The sequence below is a fragment of the Bombina bombina genome, chromosome 6, assembly GCF_027579735.1.
Source record: "Bombina bombina isolate aBomBom1 chromosome 6, aBomBom1.pri, whole genome shotgun sequence".
NCBI lineage: Eukaryota > Metazoa > Chordata > Amphibia > Anura > Bombinatoridae > Bombina > Bombina bombina.
Genome location: NC_069504.1, coordinates 731,254,349 through 731,279,662, shown reverse-complemented (window position 1 = coordinate 731,279,662; position 25,314 = coordinate 731,254,349). Strand labels below are relative to the sequence as shown.

General features: G+C 40.7%; 1 protein-coding gene across 3 annotated transcripts in view; it reads left to right on the top strand.

Moving 5' to 3' along the window:
- LOC128663560 (patatin-like phospholipase domain-containing protein 6) overlaps window positions 1–25,314 on the top strand; it is a 453,640-nt gene that overhangs the window by 275,088 nt on the left and 153,238 nt on the right. The gene's annotated exons all lie outside the window — the stretch shown is intronic.

Genomic DNA, 25,314 nt, shown 5'->3' with positions numbered 1-25,314 from the left:
TGTGCAGCATATGTGGGTACATAGCTGTTATAGATTTTACTAAATGCATCTTTGCCAAGTATAGTGCTAGAATTATACTAATCAAAATTGAATTGCACTAATACACATTTCATTTTGAACTATTTTGTCTGTTTAAATGTTCAAGGAATTTGCCTGAGACCTGTGAGATTATGGGGCCTATTTATCAAGCCGTTAACCGCAAATATGCTGGAATTCCGCAGTGTAATTGTGGAGAGCTTGATTCGCCTTATTAATCAAACCCTACAGACCGGCAAAAGTAGAATTTTGTGACGCAACATACGATCCGCCGGTCTCAGTCCGACACAGATCGATGCTTACATCACTACAGATGTTCTGAATGCAAATTCGGCACTATCTGACTACTTTTGCTAGTTAACAAATATCTACTAGGTACGCTCGCCACTATTCCGGCCCAGCGTACCTGGTTTTCAATCCGCCGCCCTGGAGGCAGCGGATGCCATAGGAATCAATGGGAGTCTGAAAGCAGCGAAAGCTCATTTTCGCTGCTGCCCGATATCCCATTGATTCCTAGGGGAGAAAAAAAGTTATGTTTACACCTAACACCCTCCCGAGTCTAAACACCCCTAATCCGCTGCCCCCTACACCGCCTCCCCTACATTATACTTATTAACCCCTAATCTGCCACCCCCTATACCGCCGCCACCTACATTATACTTAATAACCCCTAATCTGCCGCCCCAACACCTACATAAAGTTATTAACGCCTATCCCGCCGCTCCCGGAGCCCACTGCAACTAAATAAAGTTATTAACCCCTAAACCTAACGACCTGCTAACTTTATATTAAATATTAACTCATCCCTATCTTATAATCAATTTAAACTTACCTTTAAAATTAAATTAAGCTAAATTAAACTAATAATTAACCTACCCTGTTATACTAAAATTACAGTAAACTATATTAAACTAATAATTAATATACACTAACTGTTATACTAAAATTACATTAAACTATATTAAATTAATAATTAATCTACCCAAACTGTTATACTAAAATTACATTAAACTATATTAAATTAATAATTAATCTACCCTAATTGTTATACTAAAATCACATTAAACTACAAATTAAATTAACTATATTATATATTTAAAATCCTTACCCTACTCAAATAATTTAAATCTACAATAAAAAATTACTAAGTTACAAACAACTAACAACTTAGTTACAAAAAATAACAAACACTAAGTTACACAAAAAATAAACACTAAATTACAAAAAATAAAAAAGAAATTATCAAAGATTTAAACGAATTACACCTAATTTAAGGGCCCTATGAAAATAAAAAAGCCCCCCCAAAATAAAAAAAACCCTAACCTACAATAAACTACAAATAGCCCTTAAAAGGGCCTTTTGCGGGGCATTGCCCCAAAGAAATCAGCTCTTTTACCTGTAAATAAAAAATACAAACAACCCCTCAACAGTAAAACCCACCACCCACACAACCAACCCCCCAAATAAAAACCTAATCTAAAAAAACCTAAGCTCCCCATTGCCCTGAAAAGGGCATTTGTATGGGCATTGCCCTTTAAAAGGGCATTTAGCTTTATTGCACTTAAACCCTAATCTAAAAATAAAACCCACCCAATAAACCCTTAAAAAAATCACTAACACTAACCCCTAAAGATCGACTTACAGTTTTGAAGATCGACATCCATCCTCCAAGAAGCCGGGAGAAGTCTTCATCCAAGCTGCCGAAGTCTTCATCCAAGCCCGCAGAAGTCTTCATCTATCCGGTGAGGACGGGTCCATCTTCAAGACATCCGGCGCGGAGCATCCTCTTCTTCCGACGACTCCCGACGAATGAAGGTTCCTTTAAGTGACGTCATTCAAGATGGCGTCCCTTAGATTCTGGTTGGCCAATCCGAATTAAGGTTGAAAAAATCCTATTGGCTGATCCAATCAGCCAATAGGATTGAGCTTGCATTCTATTGGCTGTTTCTATCAGCCAATAGAATGCGAGCTCAATCCTATTGGCTGATTGCATGAGCCAATATGATTTTTTCAACCTTAATTCTGATTGGCTGATAGAATTCTATCAGCCAATCGGAATCTAAGAGACGCCATCTTGAATGACGTCATTTAAAGGAACCTTCATTCATCAGGAGTCGTTGGAAGAAGAGGATGCTCTGCGCCGGATGTCTTGAAGATGGACCTGCTCCTCGCCGGATGGATGAAGATAGAAGATGCTGTCTGGGTGAAGACTTCTGCAGGCTTGGATGAAGACTTGGGGGGGGGCTTTTTTTTTTCATAGGGCCCTTAGATTAGGTGTAATTAGTTTAAATCTTTGATAATTTGTTTTTTTTTTTGTAACTTAGTGTTTATTTTTTTTGTGAAACTTCGTGTTTGTTATTTTTTGTAACTAAGTTGTTAGTTTTTTTGTAACTTAGTAATTTTTTATTGTAGATTTAAATTATTTGAGTAGGGTTAGGTTTCTAAATATATACTATAGTTAATTTAATTTGTAGTTTAATGTAATTTTAGCATAACATTTAGGGTAGATTAATTATTAGTTTAATATAGTTTAATGTAATTTTAGTATAAAAGTTAAGGTAGGTTAATTATTAGTTTAATATAGATTAATTTAATTCTAAAGTTAAGTTTAAATTGATTATAATATAGGGATGAGTTAATATTTAATATAAAGTTAGCGGGTTGCTAGGTTTAGGGGTTAATAGGTTCGGCACTATCTGACTACTTTTGCTAGTTATCAAATAACTAGCAGGTACGCTCTGCACTTTTCCGGCCCAGCGTACCTGGTTTTCAATCCGCCGCCCTGGAGGCCGTGGATACCATAGGAATCAATGGGAGTCGGAAAGCAGCGAGAGCTCATGTTCGCTGCTGCCCGATATCCCATTGATTCCTATGGGAATGCCCCCTACACCGCCGCCACCTACATTATACTTATTAACCCCTAAACCGCCACTCCCGGACCCCGCTGAAACTAAATAAATTGTTTAACCCCTAAACTGCCGCTCCCGGAGCCCACCGCCACCTACATTATACTTATTAACCCCTAATCTGCCCCCCCCACACCGCCGTCACCTACATTAAATTTATTAACCCCTAATCTGCCCCCCTACACCGCCGCCACCTACATTAAATTTATTAACCCCTAATCTGCCCCCCCACACTGCCGCCACTATATTAAATGTATTAACCCCTAAACCTAAGTCAAACACTAACCCTAACACCCACTAACTTAAATATAATTTAAATCTAAATAAAATTAATCCTATTTAAAACTTAATACTTACCTATAAAATAAACCCTAAGATAGCTACAATATAACTAAAAGTTACATTGTAGGTATCTTAGGATTTATTTTTATTTGACAGGCAAGTTTGTATTTATTTTAACTAGATAGAATAATTATTAAATAGTTATTAACTATTTAATAGCTACCTAGTTAAAATAAATACAAAAGTACCTGTAAAATAAAACCTAACCTAAGTTACAATTACACCTAACACTACACTATCATTAAATTAATTACCTACATTAACTACAATAACATTTTATTAAATAAAAAACACTAAATTACAGAAAATAATAAAATAATTAAAAGTTTTTCAAACTAATTACACCTAATCCAATCCCCCTAATAAAATAAAAAAGCCCCGCCAAAATAATAAAAAGCCCTACCCTATACTAAATTACAAATAGCCCTTAAAAGGGCTTTTTGCGGGGCATTGCCCCAAAGTAATCAGCTCTTTTACATTAAAAAAAAGGACAATACCCCCCCAACATTAAAACCCACCACCCACACACCCAACCCTACTCTAAAACCCACCCAACCCCCCCTTAATAAAAACCTAACACTAACCCCTTGAAAATCACCCTACCTTGAGACGTCTTCACACAACTGGGCCGAAGTCCTCCACGAAGCCGGGCAAAGTGGTCCTCCAGACGGGCAGAAGCCTTCATCCAACCCGGCCAGAAGAGGTCCTCCAGACGGGCAGAAGTCTTCATCCAGGCGGCATCTTCTATCTTCATCCATCCGGCGCGGAGCGGGTCCATCTTCAAGGCATCCGACGCGGAGCATCCTTCCTGGCCGACGACTAACCGACGAATGAAGGTTCCTTTAAATGATGTCATCCAAGATGGCGTCCCTTGAATTCTGATTGGCTGATAGAATTCTATCAGTCAATCGGAATTAATGTAGTAAAAATCCTATTGGCTGATGCAATCAGCCAATAGGATTGAAGTTCAATCCTATTGGCTGATTGCATCAGCCAATAGGATTTTTCCTACCTTAATTCCGATTGACTGGATAGGCAGGATAGGGGTTAATAACTTTATATAGGTGGCGGCGGTAAAGGGGCGGAAGATTAGGGGTTAATATGTATAATGTAGGTGGCGGTGGGCTCCGGGAGCGGCGGTTTAGGGGTTAATACATTTATTAGAGTTGCGGAGGGCTCCGGGAGCGGCGGTTTAGGGGTTAATACATTTATTAGAGTTGCGGCGAGGTCTGGGAGCGGCGTTATAGGGGGTAAACAGTATAGTATAGTGTGGGTGTTTAGTGACAGGGTACCAAGAAAGCTGTAAAAAAGCTGAAGAGCAGCTTTTTTGATTATTTTGGAGAATGTATTCAGGTCCGCGGCCGCGATGTTAGGCGATCTTAGGAGAGCGTATTGGTGCCGTCGAATGCAGGTAAGTTGACGGCTTGATAAATAGAGGCCATTGTCTGAATTTGTCTCTCTTGTAATTCTATATTTAGTAAAAATTAAATTAAGAGTTGGTAATTCTATTACAATAGATTTTTATCATACACTGTAATTGGTATTTCCTTATATAAAGCATCATATTGGTCCAGATTCATGTTCCATTACATAATGATTTAGATTATTTAGGTTAGTGATGTTTGTGTTACAACATAGTGAAAACATAGGGAATATTTGTGGATTCTTGCTTCAACATATAGATCCATAAAGGAGAACAGGCAACAGTTGCTTAAAGGGACACTGTACCCAAAAAAAATATTTTGTGATTCAGATAGAGCATGCAATTTTAAGCAACTTTCTAATTTACTCCTATTATCAATTTTTCTTTGTTCTCTTGCTATCTTTATATGAAAAAGAAGTTTTTTTTTCTTGGTTCAGAACTCTGGACAGCAGTTTTTGATTGGTGGATGAATTTATCCACCAATCAGCAAGGACAACCTAGGTTGTTCACCAAAAATGGGCCGGCATCTAAACTTACATTCTTGCATTTCAAATAAAGATACCAAGAGAATGAAGAAGATTTGATAATAGGAGTAAATTAGAAAGTTGCTTAAAATTGCATGCTCTATCTGAATCATGAAAGAATTTTTTTGGGTACAGTGTCCCTTTAAGTTTTCAATTCTAGGATGGCTAACATGAACACTATTAAAGGGAAAGTAAAGTCAAAATTAAACTTTTAGCTAGAACATTCAAATTTAAACAATATTCCAGTTTATATCTATTATCAAATTTGTTTTGTACTCTTGGCATCCTTTGTTGAAAAGTAAACATAGGTTGCCTCAGCAGCAGCAATGCACTACCAATGACCAGCTAGCTCCCATTGCTCCTGAGCCTACCTAGGTATGTTTTTGAACATAGATTATCAAGAGAACAAAGCAAATTTGATAAAAAAAAAAGTAAATAGGAAATTTGTTTACAAATGCACGCCCAGCGTTATATTTTAAATGTACTTTAATCACCTTATGTTGTAGTACAAAATGAAAAATTGTCTTAATTAATTTTAAAATGCTGGAATCTTCATATTCTGCACAATATTGGTTATATTTTCAGTTGCTATAAAGTCCACATTTTCATACTTGGAAACTAATGGCCGCATTTTCTACTTCTTATGAAAACAAATATATGTTTTTTACTGCTTCAGGTTCACCCGATTTAGGTAAAACTACAAAAGATAATATCCATGGAGATGTCATGGAGAGATCAGTGTGTAGATGACCCTGATCATTTTGCTGTTTCCAATATCTTTAAGAAAGCTCTCAATATCTTTTCTTCTTCTTTTCTTCATATTTCTTTATATTCAGAAGAGCTTTCAGTTTTCTGCTACCACATACATTAGACACACTCAGTGGTAACAAATTAGGTCTCAACAACTGATTAAATAGGGCAGTGAAAACAAAGTAATTAAAGGGACAGTCTTATCTTTCATGATTCAGATGCAATTTTAAACCACTTTCCAATTTACTTTTAGCATCAAATTTGCTTTGTTCTCTTGGTATTCTTTGTTTAAAGTTAAACCTAGGTAGGCTCATATGCTAATTTCTAAGCCCTTGAGGGCCACCTCTTATCTGATGGCATTTTGACAGTTTTTCACAGCTAGACACCGCTAGTTTGTGTGTGCTATATAGATAACATTGTTCATATTCCCATGGAGTCATTTATGAGTCAGCACTGATTAGCTAAAATGCAAGTCTGTCAAAAGAAGTGAAATAAGGGGGTAATCTGCAGAGGCTTAGATACAAAGTAATTACAGAGGTAAAAGGTATATTAATATAACCGTGTTGGTTATGCAAAACTGGGGAATAGTAATAGAGGGATTATCTATCTTTAGAAACAATAAAAAAATCTGGAGTAGACTGTTTCTTTTAATGATACATTGTAGAATTTATTTGTTAATATTGACCACAATAACAAGATTGAGTGTCAAAACCTTTTACAAATTTTTATCTATATATGGCAAACCCCTTTTCTTCTGTTATGTGTGATCAGTCCACGGGTCATCATTACTTCTGGGATATAACTCCTCCCCAACAGGAAATGCAAGAGGATTCACCCAGCAGAGCTGCATATAGCTCCTCCCCTCTACGTCAGTCCCAGTCATTCTCTTGCACCCAACGACTAGATAGGATGTGTGAGAGGACTATGGTGATTATACTTAGTTTTTATGACTTCAATCAAAAGTTTGTTATTTTAAAATAGCACCGGAGCGTGTTATTACTTCTCTGGCAGAGTTTGAGGAAGAATCTGACAGAGATTTTTACTATGATTTTAACCGGAGTCGTTAAGATCATATTGCTGTTCTCGACCATCTGAGGGAGGTAAAGGCTTCAGATCAGGGGACAGCGGGCAGATGAATCTGCATTGAGGTATGTGGCAGTTTTTATTTTCTGAATGGAATTGATGAGAAAAGCCTGCCATACCGTTAAAATGACATGTATGTATACACTTCAGTATTCTGGGGATGGTATTTCACCGGAACTACTCTGTTAAAGGTCATTAATCCTTTTAATAACTATTCTCATGTTAAACGTTTTTGCTGGAATGTAGAATCGTTTAACTTTGCTGAGGTACTGTGTGAATAAATATTCGGGCATTATTTTCCACTTGGCAGTTTTTTTTTTTTTTTGTTTTTTTTTTGCTTTAATTGTGACAGTTTCGTTTCTCTTCACTGCTGTGTGGGAGAGGGAGGGGCCGTTTTTGGCGCTCTTTGCTACGCATCAAAAAATTCCAGTCAGTTACTTTTATATTTCCTGCATGATCCGGTTCATCTCTGACAGATCTCAGGGGTCTTCAAACTTCTTTGAAGGGAGGTAAATTCTCTCAGCAGAGCTGTGAGAATCCTTATAGTGACTGTGAATAAAAACGTTGTTTTATTTTCTTATGTACAAATTTAATTAGTGTTGTTTTTACTAATGGGAACAAACCTTTGCTAAAAGATTGTGTTGTTTTAAAGTTTGATGCTATAACAGTTTTTCAGTTCATTATTTCAACTGTCATTTAATCGTTAGTACCTCTTTGAGGCACAGTGCGTTTTTTTGCTAAAAAAGATTATAACCAAGTTGTAAGTTTTTTTGCTAGTGTGTTAAACATGTCTGACTCAGAGGAAGATATCTGTGTCATTTGTTCCAATGCCAAGGTGGAGCCCAATAGAAATTTATGTACTAACTGTATTGATGCTACTTTAAATAAAAGTCAATCTGTACAATGTGAACAAATTTCACCAAACTGCGAGGGGAGAGTTATGCCGACTAACTCGCCTCACGCGGCAGTACCTGCATCTCCCGCCCGGGAGGTGCGTGATATTTTGGCGCCTAGTACATCTGGGCGGCCATTACAGATAACATTACAAGATATGGCTACTGTTATGACTGAAGTTTTGTCTAAATTACCAGAACTAAGAGGCAAGCGTGATCACTCTGGGGTGAGAACAGAGTGCGCTGACAATGCTAGGGCCATGTCTGATACTGCGTCACAGCTCGCAGAGCATGAGGACGGAGAGCTTCATTCTGTGGGTGACGGTTCTGATCCAAACAGATTGGACTCAGATATTTCAAATTTTAAATTTAAATTGGAGAACCTCCGTGTACTACTAGGGGAGGTCTTAGCAGCTCTCAACGATTGTAACACCGTTGCAATACCAGAGAAACTGTGTAGGTTGGATAAATACTTTGCGGTACCGGCGAGTACTGACGTTTTTCCTATACCTAAGAGACTAACTGAAATTGTTACTAAGGAGTGGGATAGACCCGGTGTGCCGTTCTCACCCCCTCCAATATTTAGAAAGATGTTTCCAATAGACGCCACCACTAGGGACTTATGGCAAACGGTCCCCAAGGTGGAGGGAGCAGTTTCTACTTTAGCTAAGCGTACCACTATCCCGGTGGAGGATAGCTGTGCTTTCTCAGATCCAATGGATAAAAAATTAGAGGGTTACCTTAAGAAAATGTTTGTTCAACAAGGTTTTATATTACAACCCCTTGCATGTATCGCGCCGATTACGGCTGCGGCAGCATTTTGGATTGAGTCGCTTGAAGAGAACCTTAGTTCCTCTACGCTAGACGACATTACGGACAGGCTTAGAGTCCTTAAACTAGCTAATTCTTTCATTTCGGAGGCCGTAGTACATTTAACCAAACTTACGGCTAAGAACTCAGGATTCGCCATACAGGCACGCAGGGCGCTGTGGCTAAAATCCTGGTCAGCTGATGTTACTTCTAAGTCCAAATTACTTAATATACCTTTCAAGGGGCAGTCCTTATTCGGGCCCGGTTTGAAAGAAATTATCGCTGACATTACGGGAGGTAAGGGCCACGCCCTACCTCAGGACAAGGCCAAAGTTAAGGCGAGACAGTCTAATTTTCGTCCCTTTCGGAATTTCAAAACAGGAGCAGCATCAACCTCCACTGCACCAAAACAGGAAGGAGCTGTTGCTCGTTACAGGCAAGGCTGGAAGCCTAACCAGTCCTGGAACAAGAGCAAGCAGGCCAGGAAACCTGCTGCTGCCCCAAAGACAGCATGAACCGAGAGCCCCCGATCCGGGACCGGATCTAGTGGGGGGCAGACTCTCTCTCTTCGCCCAGGCCTGGGCAAGAGATGTTCAGGATCCCTGGGCACTAGAGATCATATCTCAGGGATACCTTCTAGACTTCAAATTATCTCCCCCAAGAGGGAGATTTCATCTGTCAAGGTTGTCAACAAACCAGATAAAGAAAGAAGCGTTTCTACGCTGCGTACAAGATCTGTTAACAATGGGAGTGATCCATCCGGTTCCGCGGTCGGAACTAGGACAAGGGTTCTACTCAAACCTGTTCGTGGTTCCCAAAAAAGAGGGAACTTTCAGGCCAATCTTAGATTTAAAGATTCTAAACAAATTCCTAAGAGTTCCATCGTTCAAAATGGAAACTATTCGGACAATCCTACCCATGATCCAAGAGGGTCAGTACATGACCACAGTGGATTTAAAGGATGCTTACCTTCACATACCGATCCACAAGGATCATCACCGGTATCTAAGGTTTGCCTTCTTAGACAGGCACTACCAGTTTGTAGCTCTCCCATTCGGATTGGCTACGGCTCCAAGAATCTTCACAAAGGTTCTGGGTGCCCTTCTGGCGGTACTAAGGCCACGAGGGATTTCGGTAGCTCCATACCTAGACGACATTCTAATTCAAGCTTCAAGCTTTCAAACTGCCAAGTCTCATACAGAGTTAGTTCTGGCATTTCTAAGGTCGCATGGATGGAAAGTGAACGAAAAGAAGAGTTCTCTTTTTCCTCTCACAAGAGTTCCATTCTTGGGGACTCTTATAGATTCTGTAGAAATGAAGATTTACCTGACAGAGGACAGGTTAACAAAGCTTCAAGATGCATGCCGTGCCCTTCATTCCATTCAACACCCGTCAGTAGCTCAATGTATGGAGGTGATCGGCTTAATGGTAGCGGCAATGGACATAGTACCTTTTGCACGCCTACACCTCAGACCGCTGCAATTGTGCATGCTAGGTCAGTGGAATGGGGATTACTCAGATTTGTCCCCTACTCTGAATCTGAATCAAGAGACCAGAAATTCTCTTCTATGGTGGCTTCATCGGCCACACCTGTCCAGGGGGATGCCATTCAGCAGGCCAGACTGGACAATTGTAACAACAGACGCCAGCCTACTAGGTTGGGGCGCTGTCTGGAATTCTCTGAAGGCTCAGGGACTATGGAATCAGGAGGAGAGTCTCCTTCCAATAAACATTCTGGAATTGAGAGCAGTTCTCAATGCCCTTCTGGCTTGGCCCCAATTAACAACTCGGGGGTTCATCAGGTTTCAGTCGGACAACATCACGACTGTAGCTTACATCAACCATCAGGGAGGGACAAGAAGCTCCCTAGCAATGGTGGAAGTATCAAAGATAATTCGCTGGGCAGAGTCACACTCTTGCCACCTGTCAGCAATCCACATCCCGGGAGTGGAGAACTGGGAGGCGGATTTCTTGAGCCGCCAGACTTTTCATCCGGGGGAGTGGGAACTTCATCCGGAGGTCTTTGCCCAAATACTTCGACGTTGGGGCAAACCAGAGATAGATCTCATGGCGTCTCGCCAGAACGCCAAACTTCCTCGCTACGGGTCCAGATCCAGGGATCCGGGAGCGGTTCTGATAGATGCTTTGACAGCACCTTGGAAATTCGGGATGGCTTATGTGTTTCCACCCTTCCCGCTGCTTCCTCGATTGATTGCCAAAATCAAACAGGAAAGAGCATCAGTGATTCTAATAGCGCCTGCATGGCCACGCAGGACTTGGTATGCAGATCTAGTGGACATGTCATCCTGTCCGCCTTGGTCTCTACCTCTAAGACAGGACCTTCTGATACAGGGTCCATTCAAACATCAAAATCTAACTTCTCTGAAGCTGACTGCTTGGAAATTGAACGCTTGATTTTATCAAAACGTGGTTTTTCTGAGTCAGTTATTGATACCCTGATACAGGCTAGGAAGCCTGTTACCAGAAAAATTTACCATAAAATATGGCGTAAATACCTATACTGGTGCGAATCCAAACGTTACTCCTGGAGTAAGGTTAGGATCCCTAGGATATTGTCTTTTCTACAAGAAGGGTTAGAAAAGGGTTTATCAGCTAGTTCATTAAAGGGACAGATTTCAGCTCTGTCCATCTTATTACACAGGCGTCTGTCAGAAAATCCAGATGTCCAGGCTTTTTGTCAGGCTTTAGCTAGGATCAAGCCTGTGTTTAAAGCTGTTGCTCCGCCATGGAGTTTAAACTTAGTTCTTAACGTTTTACAGGGTGTTCCGTTTGAACCCCTTCATTCCATTGATATAAAATTGTTATCTTGGAAAGTTCTGTTTTTAATGGCTATTTCCTCGGCTCGAAGAGTCTCTGAGTTATCAGCCTTACATTGTGATTCTCCTTATCTGATTTTTCACTCAGACAAGGTTGTTCTGCGTACTAAACCTGGGTTCTTACCTAAGGTAGTCACTAACAGGAATATCAATCAAGAGATTGTTGTTCCATCCTTGTGTCCAAATCCTTCTTCAAAGAAGGAACGTCTTCTACACAATCTAGATGTAGTTCGTGCCCTCAAGTTCTACTTGCAGGCAACTAAAGATTTTCGCCAAACTTCTTCCCTGTTTGTCGTTTATTCTGGACAGAGGAGAGGTCAAAAAGCTTCCGCTACCTCTCTCTCTTTTTGGCTTCGTAGCATAATACGCTTAGCCTATGAGACTGCTGGACAGCAGCCTCCTGAAAGAATTACAGCTCACTCCACTAGAGCTGTGGCTTCCACTTGGGCTTTTAAGAATGAGGCCTCTGTTGAACAGATTTGCAAGGCTGCAACTTGGTCTTCGCTTCATACTTTTTCCAAATTTTACAAATTTGATACTTTTGCTTCTTCGGAGGCTATTTTTGGGAGAAAGGTTCTTCAGGCAGTGGTTCCTTCTGTATAATGAGCCTGCCTATCCCTCCCGTCATCCGTGTACTTTTGCTTTGGTATTGGTATCCCAGAAGTAATGATGACCCGTGGACTGATCACACATAACAGAAGAAAACATAATTTATGCTTACCTGATAAATTCCTTTCTTCTGTTGTGTGATCAGTCCACGGCCCGCCCTGTTTTAAGGCAGGTAAATATCTTTTAAATTATACTCCAGTCACCACTTCACCCTTGGTTACTCCTTTCTCGTTGATTCTTGGTCGAATGACTGGGACTGACGTAGAGGGGAGGAGCTATATGCAGCTCTGCTGGGTGAATCCTCTTGCATTTCCTGTTGGGGAGGAGTTATATCCCAGAAGTAATGATGACCCGTGGACTGATCACACAACAGAAGAAAGGAATTTATCAGGTAAGCATAAATTATGTTTTTACCCGTGTATCCTCTGTTATGGAAGGAGATTGGTCAAAAGTACACTACCTATTATACTGCTTAATCCTTAATTTTATTTCCCTGCTCTAGTAATAATACTGGTACTGCATTTACAAGCGGTGTTTAGTGCCTGATCCTCATAGGTTCACACTTTCCTATTGGCTACACTGTTATGGTACTCAGGACCTCTTGTTTCTGTTTTATTACGAGTTCCATCAAACAGATTAAGGTTTACTCTGTGTGGTTGTTGTGATTTGTGCACTTTTAACCCACTTAGGTTACTTTTCCCTTAACCCATAAGGATCATTGCGCCCCACGGTCCAATTATGTGCTGTTTATGTGCAACGCTTTAGTGGTTGCCTTGGTGACGTGACGTCACTACACGCCCCTTCCACTTCCGGTTTTCGCCATGACCGGTCCTGGTGGATTTCACTACCTAGCGTGTGAGTAAAAGCCTTCTTTTGCAATGAACAGTAATCGATGTAAAATTAACATGGTTTTTCCCTCATCTCCAATGGCATTGTGTTGTGTATGCACCCTTCCTTGCCTTAGAACGAAGTGACTGTGAGTTTGTTTGCGTGTGCAAGTTTGTGCCTCCCATTCCCCCTACGACGCAGCTTCCTTTTTAAACAGGCTGTAATGGGATATGCGTGTGTATATGTGAGTAACACATAGTATTTAGAATTTAATACTCCATATTTGCTAGATATTGGTATATACAATTTTATTATGGTTATTGTTTCACATGATTTAGTGCTTTACACTATAATATTTAATCACTTGATCAATTAATTTTGAATTTTTCAACAATATTTGTTTTGTTTAACAATACATTCAATTTGGATTGTGTGGTAGTCATGACTACCATTTTAGCGTTTTTTTTTTTTTCTTAATTGGGGGGAGGGGTCACTATTTTGTTTGTCTTTTTAAACTGCTTGTATTGCCATTTCACTTTTGTCTGAGGAAGGGGATACTCTATCTCCGAAAACGTCACATTATATTTTGGTGTTTTGAAAAAAGTCCAGTGAGTGCAAGTTTCTTGCCACATATACCTATTACCTACTAGCACCCTGGCTGCTGAAGTTTGAAGTGAGAGTGCTCATCTTGGCTATATATATATATATATATATATATATATATATATATATATATATATATATATATTGTTGGTTTAAATGTTTATTATATCATTGTCAATTCACTATCATTTAACTTCACAAAAAAAACCCCCACTGTTTACCGTATATACCTTGCTAAAATTGCTAACTGGACTAAACACTAACCCACCAAATGCAACTTACGTACGCTCAATAACTATGATGGGACATGAATTTCCTTTAACTGTAGCTGTCTTTGATCTATACTTAAGGATACGTTTTAGTTTCTGTTATTTAGTGCTCTTCAAATTGAAGTTTAGTGGCAAATACATATGAAAAATGTGAAATATGGGCACCTCCTGTTGAAAATCACACATTACAACTGAAGTAGCACGTGTATGTTGTCAAGTACGCTATACTCACACATTGGATTGTTGCAGGTAACAATACAAGCCTGGTTGCTGGAAAACTCCATTGTAAGCAAATAGATACACAACAGCGACATTCATTTGAGCACCCTACAACAGTAGTTACGTATTGCAGTATAACAAAAGGGAGCTATTTCATATATATATATTACATATATAAAACATTTGTGGGTAAAATAATTAAATAAATTGCAAATTAGAAAATTTTATGGTTTCAAGATTCAAACATTTACAAGGTTTTAATGTGAAACTAGGCGCTAATATATTGTTTTCATACCAGGCCACACACTTTCATAAGGAACAATACATTTACATAAAGCTGGAAGCTGTTATATAGTTTTTAGAAAAAAGTTTCAGCATTTGCATGTTTTTCATTAATAGTACTTATTTCTCCTACATTGGTGTGTCCGGTCCACGGCTTCATCCTTACTTGTGGGATATTCTCCTTCCCTACAGGAAGTGGCAAAGAGAGCACACAGCAAAGCTGTCCATATAGCCCCCCCTCTAGCTCCGCCCCCCAGTCATTCTCTTTGCCGCTCTGTACAAGTAGCATCTCCACGGGGGTGGTAAAGAGTATGTGGTGGTAGTTGTAGTTTTTTATTTCTTCTATCAAGAGTTTGTTATTTTAAAATAGTGCCGGTTTGTACTATTTACTCTCCAACAGAAAGTGATGAAGATTTCTGTTAAAAGAGGAGTATGATTTTAGCACCAGTAACTAAAATCCATTGCTGTTCCCACGCAGGACTGTTGAAACCAGAGAACTTCAGTTGGGGGGAACAGTTTGCAGGCTTATCTGCTTCAGGTATGATCAGTCATTTTTCTAACAAGACCAAGTAATGCTAGAAGACTGTCAGTTTTCCCTTCTGGGATAGGTAAGCCATTTTCTTAGACTCAGTAACAGAATTAAGGCTTATATCTTGGGCTCTATGCTGGTTGACACTATTGTGGGCTAAGTCGTTTGATTTTTATTATGTTTATGTGACATTTGGAGTGTTTTTCAAACTTTGAAACACTTTTGAGGAATTTTATTTGCGCCTGGCAGCCGTTTAGACACTTAATCTTGTCAGAAAAGGCCCCTTCACTCTGGAATGCAGAGGGGGGAGGCCTCATTTTCGCGCCTCAGTTGCGCAGTTACTTTTCAGTAGGCAGTGCATGCAGCTTCACGTGAAAGGTCCAGTGGCTTGGAAAAGGACTTCAGAGAGGCTTATTACTGTTTTGAATAACCCCTAAGGAAGGTAAACGCCGCAGCAGAGACTGTGGCAGGGGACTGTAGTGCGTTTAACCGGTTAATTGTTATTTTAGCTCCGGTTTGGGCATTTAGGGGTTAATCTGCCTGATACTTTCAAAGCATTAAGACACTGTGGTGAAAATTTCATAAAGATCGGATTTTTCCTTGATGTTTTTCTGACGTTTCAGTAATAAAGTGTGCCTTTTTATTATTTAAAGAGACAGTAACAGTTTTGTATAAAATAACTTTTATTGCATTAAAAGTCTGCCTAAGTCTGTTTAACATGTCTGTGCCTTCAGATAGCCTATGTTCTGTGTGTATGGAGGCCAAGGTGGTTCCCCCATTAAATGTATGTGCAAATTGTGCCATAGCGTCCAAACAGATTAAGGACAGTACTGTCACAATTAATAATGTTGCCCAAGATGATTCTTTAAATGAAGGTAGTGGGGATAGTTCATCATCCTCTCCTTGTGTGTCAACACCAGCTTTGCCCGCGCAAGCGATACCTAGTACATCTAACGCGCCAATGGCTGTTACTATGCAGCAATTAGCAGCAGTAATGGATAACTCTCTAGCAGCCTTTTTATCCAAACTGCCAGCTTTTCCTAGAAAGCGTGATTGCTCAGTTTTAAATACAGAGGATGAGCAAGCAGATGCAGAAGATAATTTATCTGTTATGCCCTCACATCAATCTGAGTTGGCAGTGAGGGAGGGCCTGTCCAAGGGAGAAATTTCTGACTCAGGAAAAATTTCTCAGCAGGCAGAGCCTGATATCGTTGCATTTAAATTTAAGCTAGAACACCTCCGCGCTCTGCTTAAGGAGGTGCTAGCTACACTTGATGATTGTGATCCTTTGGTGATTCCAGAGAAATTATGCAAAATGGACAAATTTTTAGAGGTCCCAGTGCACGCGGATATAGTGACTAAGGAGTGGGAGAAGCCAGGGGTGCCTTTTGTTCCCCCTCCTATATTTAAGAAAATGTTCCCCATTGTCGACCCCAGAAGGGACGCATGGCAGACGGTCCCTAAGGTAGAGGGGGCAGTTTCAACGTTAGCTAAGCGCACAACTATTCCAATAGAGGATAGTTGCGCTTTCAAAGATCCTATGGATAAAAAATTAGAAGGATTGCTTAAGAAAATTTTTGTTCAGCAAGGTTTCCTTCTTCAACCAATTTCGTGCATTATTCCTGTCACCACGGCGGCGTCTTTTTGGTTCGATGAACTAGAAAATTCGCTCCAGAAGGAGACTCCATGCGATGAGGTCATGGACAGAATTCACGCACTAAAGTTGGCTAATTCCTTTATTTTGGATGCCGCTTTTCAATTAGCTAAATTAGCGCCGAAAAATTCAGGTTTTGCAATAGTGGCGCGCAGGGCGCTTTGGCTAAAATCTTGGTCGGCGGATATGTCGTCCAAAACAAAATTGCTTAATATTCCTTTCAAAGGTAAGACCCTATTCGGGCCAGAATTGAAGGAGATTATTTCAGACATCACTGGGGGAAAGGGCCATGCCCTTCCCCAGGATAGGCCTTTCAAAGCAAAAAATAAGTCTAATTTTCGTTCCTTTCACAATTTCAGGAACGGACCGGCTTCTAACTCTGTAGCCTCTAGACAAGAGGGTAACACTTCCCAGCCCAAACCAGCATGGAAACCATTGCAAGGCTGGAACAAGGGAAAACAGGCCAAGAAGCCTGCTGCTGCTACCAAATCAGCATGAAAGGATGGCCCCCGATCCGGGACCAGATCTGGTAGGGGGCAGACTCTCTCTCTTTGCTCAGGCTTGGGCAAGAGATGTCCTAGACCCCTGGGCTTTAGAGATTGTCTCTCAGGGGTATCTCCTAGAATTCAAGGACCTTCCTCCATAGGGAAGGTTTCACATCTCTCGCTTGTCTTTAGACCAGACAAAGAGATGGGCATTCTTACATTGCGTAGAAGACCTTTTCAAAATGGGAGTGATACACCCAGTCCCAAAAGCAGAACAAGGACTGGGTTTTTACTCCAACCTGTTTGTAGTTCCCAAAAAGGAGGCCAATTCTGGACTTAAAGATCCTAAACAAATTCCTCAAAGTTCCATCATTCAAAATGGAAACGATTCGAACAATTTTACCAATGATCCAGGAGGGTCAATACATGACTACCGTGGACCTAAAGGATGCATACCTGCATATTCCTATCCACAAAAATCACCATCAGTTCCTAAGGTTCGCCTTTCTGGACAAGCATTACCAGTTCGTGGCCCTTCCTTTCGGGTTGGCCACCGCTCCCAGAATTTTCACAAAGGTGCTAGAGTCCCTTCTAGCGGTACTAAGACCGCGGGGCATTGCAGTAGCACCTTACCTAGACGACATCTTAATACAGGCGTCGTCTTTTCCCAGAGCCAAGGCTCATACGGATATTGTTCTAGCCTTCCTAAGGTCTCACGGGTGGAAGGTGAACGTAGAAAAAAGTTCTCTGTCCCCGGTCACAAGGGTTCCCTTCCTGGGAACAATAATAGACTCGGTAGAAATGAAAATCTTTCTGACGGAGGTCAGGAAGTCAAAGCTTTCAAATGCTTGTCGAGTTCTTCATTCCATTCCTCAGCCGTCCGTGGTTCAGTGCATGGAGGTAATCGGTCTAAAGGTTTGCGGCAATGGACATAGTCCCGTTTGCCAGAATTCATCTAAGACCACTGCAGTTGTGCATGCTCAGGCAGTGGAATGGGGATTATGCAAACTTGTCTCCCCAGATACAAATGGACCAGAAAACCAGAGACTCGCTCCTCTGGTGGTTGTCTCAGGATCACCTGTCTCAGGGAATGAGTTTCCGCAGACCAGAGTGGATCATTGTCACGACCGACGCCAGTCTCTGAGGCTGGGGCGCGGTCTGGGACTCCCTGAAAGCTCAGGCTCTTTGGTCTCGGGAAGAATCTCTTCTCCCGATAAACATTTTGGAATTGAGAGCGATATTCAATATGCTCCAGGCATGGCCTCATCTAGCGGAGGCCAAATTCATCAGATTTCAGTCGGACAACATGACGACTGTAGCGTACATCAATCAGCAGGGAGGAACAAAGAGTTCCCTGGCGATGAAGGAAGTAACCAAGATCATCAAATGGGCGGAGGATCACTCCTGCCATCTATCTGCAATTCACATCCCAGGAGTAGACAACTGGGAGGCGGATTATTTGAGTCGTCAGACTTTCCATCCGGGGGAGTGGGAACTTCACCTGGAGGTCTTTGCCCAGTTAACTCAACTATGGGGCATTCCAGATATGGATCTGATGGCGTCTCTTCAGAACTCCAAGGTTCCACGCTACGAGTCCAGGTCCAGGGATCCCAAGGCGACATTAGTAGATGCATTAGTGGCGCCTTGGTCGTTCAATCTAGCTTATGTTTTTCCACCGTTTCCTCTCCTTCCCAGGCTAGTAGCCAGGATCAAACAGGAGAGGGCTTCGGTGATTCTAATAGCTCCTGCATGGCCACGCAGGACTTGGTATGCAGACCTGGTGAACATGTCATCGGCTCCACCATGGAAGCTACCTTTAAGACAGGACCTTCTAGTTCAGGGTCCATTCGAACATCCAAACCTAGTTTCTCTGCAACTGACTGCTTGGAAATTGAACGCTTGATTCTATCTAAGCGTGGGTTTTCGGAATCTGTTATAAATACTCTGGTTCAGACCAGAAAGCCTGTGACCAGGAAAATTTACCATAAGATATGGCAAAAATATCTCTTCTGGTGCGACTCCAAGGGTTACTCATGGAGTAAAATTAGGATTCCAAGAATAATTTCCTTTCTCCAAGAGGGTTTGGAGAAAGGTCTGTCAGCTAGTTCTCTAAAGGGACAGATATCTGCTCTGTCTGTCTTGTTGCACAAACGTCTGGCAGCCGTGCCAGATGTTCAAGCGTTTGTACAGGCGTTAGTCAGAATCGAGCCTGTCTACAGACCTGTGACTCCTCCATGGAGTCTACACTTAGTTCTTTCAGTTCTTCAAGGGGTTCCGTTTTAACCTTTACATTCCATAGATATTAAGTTACTATCTTGGAAAGTTCTGTTTTTGGTTGCTATTTCTTCTGCTAGAAGAGTTTCTGAATTGTCTGCTTTGCAGTGTACTTCACCCTATCTGGTATTCCATACAGATAAGGTAGTTTTACGTGCCAAGCCTGGTTTTCTTCCAAAAGTGGTTTCCAACAGGAATATTAACCAGGAAATAGTTGTTCCTTCTCTGTGTCCGAATGAGACTGCCGGACGGCAGCCTCCTGAACGAATTACAGCTCACTCTACTAGAGCTGTGGCTTCCACATGGGCCTTCAAGAATGAGGCTTCTGTTGAACAGATCTGTAAGGCATCGACGTGGTCTTCTCTGCATACATTTGCCAAATTTTACAAATTCGATACTTATGCTTCTTCGGAGGCTATTTTTGGGAGAAAGGTTTTACAAGCAGTGGTGCCTTCCGTTTAGGTTACCTGACTTGCTCCCTCCCTTCATCCGTGTCCTAAAGCTTTGGTATTGGTTCCCACAAGTAAGGATGAAGCCGTGGACCGAACACACCAATGTAGAGAAAACAGAATTTATGTTTACCTGATAAATTTCTTTCTCCTACGGTGTGTCCGGTCCATGGCCCGCCCTGGCTTTTAGTCAGGTTTAAAATTTTTGTTTTTTATACACTACAGTCACCACTGCACCCTATGGTTCTCCTTTTTCTCCTAACCGTCGGTCGAATGACTGGGGGGCGGAGCTAGAGGGGGTTATATGGACAGCTTTGCTGTGTGCTCTCTTTGCCACTTCCTGTAGGGAAGGAGAATATCCCACAAGTAAGGATGAAGCCGTGGACCGGACACACCGTAGGAGAAATAAGTTTATCAGGTAAACATAAATTCTGTTTTTTCTGTTGGCCTATGTCACACACTCATATGCAGGAATGATCATATTATCATATCAAATTATCATATGACTTAACCTGTATGGATACCTATTGTAACAAAAATACACATGCACTCATAGGGCAGATGTTTTTGAATCTTGTAGAATGTGTTTGTTTTTTAACATAATATTTTATGCAATAAAATCCCAGAGCTCTGTCAGTGTTGAATTTGAATGTAAATAGAAAGTCAAAGAGAAAATATATTTTTTTTTAATCAAGTCCATCCCATAGAAGTGTAAACCAATGGCTAGAATTTTCATTCACACTAGTAACCCTTAATCTGCTATAAAAAGAAGCGGTAACTTTGTGTAAGAAGGAATGATATTGTTTAGGTGATCAATAAAGTTATACTGTGTTATCTTGCAGGAGAGGACAGATCTGTTTCCATCAGATTTATTCATTTATCAGTGAAGGATAAAGGTAGCCTTTATTATATCATCACACATCCCCACTTGAGGTTGGAATTATTCAAAACAAATAATTAGCAAGAGAGTGTTTTTTCTTTTCTTTCTTTTTTTTTTAATCAAATAAATGAAGAGCAGTAGATGTTAATATTTTTCATGCTAAAACCTGTCACCTCTTATTTTTTTTTATCACCCATAGCTTACTAGGGACTATACCCTATGTTTGCTTTTACTTATAGTGACAAGGTTGACATCAATTGTGGCTTCTGTGCTATCAAACGTATCAAAGTCAAACCACCCAACACTGCGGTAGTTCATACATTACAACAGCTCCAAACAATTAGTGACAACTATAAATGTCTAGAGCAACAATAATATAATAGCTACATTATCCTATTCCTAATGGCATTATATGCAGCTAGTCCCAATACCTATGCAACACACTTTTTCACAGTGATACCTAAAAGCTGATTTAGCAGTGGGAGGGCTGATGTGTGGAAGGTTAGACTTCAGGAAGGCTACTTTAGGGTTGTTTTGGGAAGGGGAAGACAGACCAGCCACACTATTTATTGTTGTAGGACAGGCAGGATTAGGGTTAACGGGCGATGACACTGGTACCTATGTCATGTGGGTACCAGTATTATTGTGGCTGGCATCAAAAGCTCATTGATGCCTGGTCATAGCGGCCAAACATTCACGTAATGCTCTGTATCTATATAATAACTTTAAGGGCATGATCCAGTTACTAAAATGGAGCCATAAGAATGAACATTTTTAGAGATTTGTGCTTTAGACCAGTGGTCAGTAATCTTGGCACCCCAGATGTTTCGGAACTACATTTCCCATGATACTGAGCATCATGGGAAATGTCGTTCCAAAACATCTGGGGTGCCAAGGTTGCTGACCCCTGCTTTAGGCTACAGCTTTAGTTTGATAATACAAAGAACACGTTCAAGCATTTTGTGTTTTCAAGTATTTCTACTTTAATGTTTGTGTGTATCCTTCTTAATCCTTCTTTCCTATTCCCTTTTGTCCAGTTATATATTTCTCTTGTTAAGTGTATCCAGTCCACGGATCATCCATTACTTGTGGGATATTCTCCTTCCCAACAGGAAGTTGCAAGAGGATCACCCACAGCAGAGCTGCTATATAGCTCCTCCCCTCACTGCCATATCCAGTCATTCTCTTGCAACTCTCAACAAAGATGGACGTAGTAAAAGGAGAGTGGTGTATTATAGTTAGTTTTTTAACTTCAATCAAAAGTTTGTTATTTTTAAATGGTACCGGAGTGTACTGTTTCATCTCAGGCAGCATTAGAAGAAGAATCTGCCTGTGATTTCTATGATCTTAGCAGAAGTAACTAAGATCCACTGCCGTTCTCACATATTCTGAGGAGTGAGGTAACTTCAGAGGGGGAATGGCGTGCAGGTTTTCCTGCAATAAGGTATGTGCAGTTAATATATTTCTAGGGATGGAATTTGCTAGAAAAATGCTGCTGATACCGGATTAATGTAAGTTAAGCCTTAAATGCAGTGATAGCGACTGGTATCAGGCTTATTAACAGAGATACATACTCTTATAAAAGTGTAATATAAAACGTTTGCTGGCATGTTAATCGTTTTTATATATGTTTGGTGACAAAACTTATTGGGGCCTAGTTTTTTTCCACATGGCTGGTTTGATTTTTGCCTAGAAACAGTTCCTGAGGCTTTCCACTGTTGCAATATGAGTGGGAAGGGCCTATTTTAGTGCTTTTCTGTGCAGATAAAAATACTGACAGAGACATTCAGCTTCCCTCTGCATGATACAGGACATCTCTGAAGGGCTCAAAAGGCTTCAAAGTCGTGTTTGAGGAGGGTAACAATCACAGTAGACTGTGGCAGTCGTGACTGTGTTTAAAAAACGTTTTTGTCATTTATTATTCTGTTTTTGTTATTAAGGGGTTAATCATCCATTTGCAAGTGGGTGCAATGCTCTGCTGACTTGTTACATACACTGTAAAAATTTTGTTAGTGTAACTGCCTTTTTTCACTGTTATTTCAAATTTTGTCAAAATTTGTTTCTCTTAAAGGCACAGTAACGTTTTTTATATTGCTTGTTAACTTGCTTTAAAGTGTTTTCCAAGCTTGCTAGTCTCATTGGTAGTCTGTACAAACATGTCTGAAACAGAGGATACTTGTTCATTATGTTTAAAAGCCATGGTGGAGCCCCATAGGAGAATGTGTACTAAATGTATTGATTTCACCTTAAACAGTAAAGATCAGTCTTTATCTATAAAAGAATTGTCACCAGAGGGGTCTGTCGAGGGGGAAGTTATGCCGACTAACTCTCCCCACGTGTCGGACCCTTCGCCTCCCGCTCAAGGGACGCACGCTAAATATGGCGCCAAGTACATCAGGGACGCCCATAGCGATTACTTTGCAGGACATGGCTGCAATCATGAATAATACCCTGTCAGAGGTATTATCCAGATTGCCTGAATTGAGAGGCAAGCGCGATAGCTCTGGGGTTAGATGAGATACAGAGCGCGTAGATGCTGTAAGAGCCATGTCTGATACTGCGTCACAATATGCAGAACCTGAGGACGGAGAGCTTCAGTCTGTGGGTGACGTCTCTGAATCGGGGAGACCTGATTCAGAGATTTCTAATTTTAAATTTAAGCTTGAGAACCTCCGTGTATTGCTTGGGGAGGTATTAGCTGCTCTGAATTACTGTGACACAATTGCAGTGCCAGAGAAATTGTGTAGGCTGGATAAATACTATGCAGTGCCGGTGAGTACTGATGTTTTTCCAATACCTAAAAGGCTTACAGAAATTATTAGTAAGGAGTGGGATAGGCCCGATGTGCCCTTTTCCCCACCTCCTATATTTAGAAAAATGTTTCCAATAGATGCTACTACACGGGACTTATGGCAGACTGACCCTAAGGTGGAGGGAGCAGTTTCTACTTTAGCAAAGCGTACCACTATCCCGGTTGAGGACAGTTGTGCTTTTTCAGATCCAATGGATAAAAAATTAGAGGGTTACCTTAAGAAAATGTTTATTCAACAAGGTTTTATTTTACAGCCCCTTGCACGCATTGCGCCTGTCACTGCTGCGGCGGCATTCTGGTTTGAGGCCCTGGAAGAGGCCATCCATACAGCTCCATTGACTGAAATTGTTGACAAGCTTAGAACTCTTAAGCTAGCTAACTCATTTGTTTCTGATGCCATTGTTCATTTGACTAAACTAACGGCTAAGAATTCCGGATTCGCCATCCAGGCGCGTAGGGCGCTATGGCTCAAATCCTGGTCAGCTGATGTGACTTCAAAGTCTAAATTACTCAACATTCCTTTCAAGGGGCAGACCTTATTCGGGCCTGGTTTGAAAGAAATTATTGCTGACATTACTGGAGGTAAGGGTCATACCCTTCCTCAGGACAGGGCCAAATCAAAGGCCAAACAGTCTAATTTTCGTGCCTTTCGAAATTTCAAGGCAGGTGCAGCCTGAGCTCTGTCAGTGTTGAATTTGAATGTAAATAGAAAGTCAAAGAGAAAATATTTTTTTTTTAATTAAGTCCATCCCATAGAAGTGTAAACCAATGGCTAGAATTTCCATTCACACTAGTAACCCTTAACCTGCTATAAAAAGAAGCGGTAACTTTGTGTAAGAAGGAATGATATTGTTTAGGTGATCAATAAAGTTATACTGTGTTATCTTGCAGGAGAGGACAGATCTGTTCCCATCAGATTTATTCATTTATCAGTGAAGGATAAAGGTAGCCTTTATTATATCATCACACATCCCCACTTGAGGTTGGAATTATTCAAAACAAATAATTAGCAAGAGAGTGGTTTTTCTTTTCTTTCTTTTTTTTTTAATCAAAAAAATGAAGAGCAGAAGATGTTAATATTTTTCATGCTAAAACCTGTCACCTCTTATTTTTTTAATCACCCATAGCTTACTAGGGACTATACCCTATGTTTGCTGTTACTTATAGTGACAAGGTTGACATCAATTGTGGCTTCTGTGCTATCAAACGTATCAAGGTCAAACCACCCAACACTGTGGTAGTTCATACATTACAACAGCTCCAAACAATTAGTGACAACTATAAATGTCTAGAGCAACAATAATATAATAGCTACATTGTCCTATTCCTAATGGCATTATATGCAGCTGGTCCCAATACCTATGCAAACCACTTTTTCACAGTGATACCTAAAAGCTGATTTAGCAGTGGGAGGGCTGATGTGTGGAAGGTTAGACTTCAGGAAGGCTACTTTAGGGTTGTTTTGGGAAGGGGAAGACAGACCAGCCACACTATTTATTGTTGTAGGACAGGCAGGGTTAGGGTTAACTGGCGATGACACTGGTACCTATGTCATGTGGGTACCAGTATTATTGTGGCTGGCATCAAAAGCTCATTGATGCCTGGTCATAGCGGCCAAACATTCACTTAATGCTCTGTATCTATATAATAACTTTAAGGGCATGATCCAGTTACTAAAATGGAGCCATAAGAATGAACATTTTTAGAGATTTGTGCTTTAGACCAGTGGTCAGTAATCTTGGCACCCCAGATGTTTCGGAACTACATTTCCCATGATACTGAGCATCATGGGAAATGTTGTTCCAAAACATCTGGGG